The sequence below is a fragment of the Olea europaea genome, unplaced genomic scaffold (genome assembly GCF_002742605.1).
Source record: "Olea europaea var. sylvestris unplaced genomic scaffold, O_europaea_v1 scaffold5738, whole genome shotgun sequence".
Classification (NCBI taxonomy): Eukaryota; Viridiplantae; Streptophyta; class Magnoliopsida; order Lamiales; family Oleaceae; genus Olea; species Olea europaea.
This window is the reverse complement of record NW_019264078.1, coordinates 2,085-4,991: the sequence shown is the minus strand read 5'-3', so window position 1 is coordinate 4,991 and position 2,907 is coordinate 2,085. Positions and strand designations below refer to the sequence as shown.

At 32.2% G+C, this 2,907-nt stretch overlaps 1 pseudogene; it reads left to right on the top strand.

Annotated features, from left to right (window-relative positions):
* The first annotated feature begins 2,090 nt into the window (after positions 1-2,090).
* LOC111389273 lies at positions 2,091-2,661 on the top strand (annotated as a pseudogene).
* Positions 2,662-2,907: the final 246 nt, after the last annotated feature.

The window sequence follows — 2,907 nt, the reverse complement described above, 5'->3', positions numbered from 1 at the left end:
CATTTTCTTCTTCAAATCTTTTCCTCGATTCTTCCCATCCTGTTGCTGCAATTGATCACCATCAGCTTGGAATTGGATTCCAAGCTTGTTGATCACCTTTCTTTGCACCATCTTCAAAGGAAGAACATGGAACTTGAAGTTTTCAGAAGATTTCTTGGCTTAATGATAGAGACTTTCAGCACTAAAAGAAAACTGGATTCCTTTCAGTTTTTGTCTTATCAGAGGAAAATTTCATTAAAAAAATTTCAAAGAAATGGAAATATCAAGTTTTGGCGTTACTCATTGGAGGAAGTGGGTGACTTTCTGATGAGAATTTGAATAAGCGTTTGATGGTAACTGTATTGATAAGAATTTTGGGCCCTCTTTAAAAATTCTATCAATTGAATTATTAAGGAAATTTGTATATATAAAGTATTTATCATCTTAATTTTAATTGATTAAGGTATTAAATAATTAGTTATTTCGAATTCTCGTGTTGGCTTATGGGGTCGCAGGTCAATGGAGGAACCATCATTCTCCGGTCTAAAATAAATAAATAAAATTGACTAGGGGCCATTTCGCTCGACTCTCTGTTTATTTTGTTTTATGGAAAAAATCTGAAATGCCTTAGAAATTTGTAATAATTCCGAAATTATCTAAAATACCCAGAAATTTAAAATATACTGCAATTATCACATAAAATCACCAAAACTAATGCCACTAAAACCTTCCATATACACAAAAACGTAACAGACGAAAATAGTGTATTGCTGATTTTATGGGAATGAAATTATAGATGGTTGTCTTACTGGAAATTAAATCTAAGGGTCTGTTTGATTGTAAAAATGAAATTGAATTAAATTGAAAACGAATTTCAGGGAATTGAATTACCTAGAAATTATTTTCCTGGTAATTGTAAATTATTGTATTTGATTAGTATAATTTTTTAATTGGAAAATGTTGAACTAAAAGTGTTTTTTGGTGTTCATTTGACTTTGTTTTATATGAAAATTATCAATTAAAGAGATAGATTTTACTGGTATTGAGGATGAAATTTGTTTCTATTGCCAACCAAAAAAAAAATTCAAGAAAATCATATATCTTTTGGTATTCGTTTGACTTTATTTTATATGAAAATTGCCAATCAAAGGAAAATATTTTTTTACAATTATTCTTAAAATTTGTTTTCATTGCCAAAAAAAAAAAAAAAAATTGAAAAAAAAATTCCGCTATAGCAAACCAAAATTGGAATTCCAATTCAAGGAAAAGTAGGAAAATTACTTAGGTGGCAAGAATCATGGAAAATGAATTCCGTAGAATTTTTTATCTATCAAACACTCATTTTCGGCAAAAGGTGGAAATGAATTTCCATTTTCCATGGAATTGGAGGTTATCAAACACTACCTAAATTCAAGACATGGAATAATGAGTACGATGCTTCATAAATCTCTCATTACAATGATTTGCTACTCGTCGGGGATATACACTTTCCTACAACCTTCTGACTTCCTCCTAGTTTTTTGACGCCAAAAGAGCATTTACAGAATGAACAGCTGGGTAATGTCATCGTTCTCATTATGATAACATTGAAAAATGTAATCAAATGTCCTTTTTTTATTTACACAAGTCAGATTGCTGGTCTTTGAATTATAAATATATTCTCGAAGTCGTGAGATCTAGTACAAAATGTGTATATTGGTTACATTCTTAAGTGATCCGTAGATGAACAAAAAAATTTCAGCAAACTGATATGTTATTTCTTTCTTATGAAACCAATACTTTTCGAAAATGAATCCGACCTAATAACATACGTGGGCATGATATGTAATAATCACATATGTGGCATGTTACGTAATACGTTCATGACATTTGCTACATCTTTTTTATTTATTTATTTTTGTTTTGTCTTGTATTGTTTTAGACAATAGAATCCGTCCGCGTATTGATCACAAGCGAGTCAAACACTTTTGGCATTCTCGTGCCAATAAATAGAACTTTCCAAGATCTACTGGACATGCTGTCACTGGAATTGAATGCTAACAACGATACAGATGAACTTGAAATAAATTATGATGGGATTGAATTACATTTTTGCTGTAATTAGTGTAGCAATGAAGGCAGAAGCTTTGAACAGGGCCACTCCGGTTAACCTTGCTCAACACATCTACTGGAATCTTGGTGGTCATAACAATGGCACTATCCTTTATGATGAACTTCAAATATTTATGACTCACATCGCACCTGTAAAGTGTAAACAAAAGCATCCTCACTGTGTGGGAAGGTATCGGTTAAAAATACACCATACGATTTCCTCAAATCCTGCGAAATTGGAGGCCATATAATGGAAAGTAAAGGTGGTTATGATATCAATTATGTCCTCGATGGTCCCACGGAGTAAAAGATGAAGCCAATAGCGAGTAGCTGTGGTTATAGTAAGAAGTCTGGACGAGTAATGCAATTATTATCTGATGCTCCTGTTGTGTAATTGTATACTGCGAACTATATGAACTAAGTAAAGGGAAAAGATGGCTTTTATTTATATTCCACATGTAGTGGGTTGTTTAGATACGCAAGGGTTCCCAGATGTGGTGAATATCCCCAATTTTCCGTCATAGGTTGTTGCTCCAGGAAAGACTTATTCACATAACATATTGTATACATTCTCCCTCATAAGAAGCAGAAGTATAACTTGTCAATTTTCTTACCTGATATATAACTGGAATGTATATATATGTATTCTTTCTGATGGGTGATTTTGGACCATTGAAATGAAATATTACATGAGAGACATAATTTTGCGCACTTCTATCATGTTATGAGCTTGTTAGTTATTCGCGACTTTCTCAATTATAGTGATATGCTTTTGCAACCATCACAACCATGCTTAATGTTGCATCTTCAACAACCAATTACGTTACGTGAAATAAG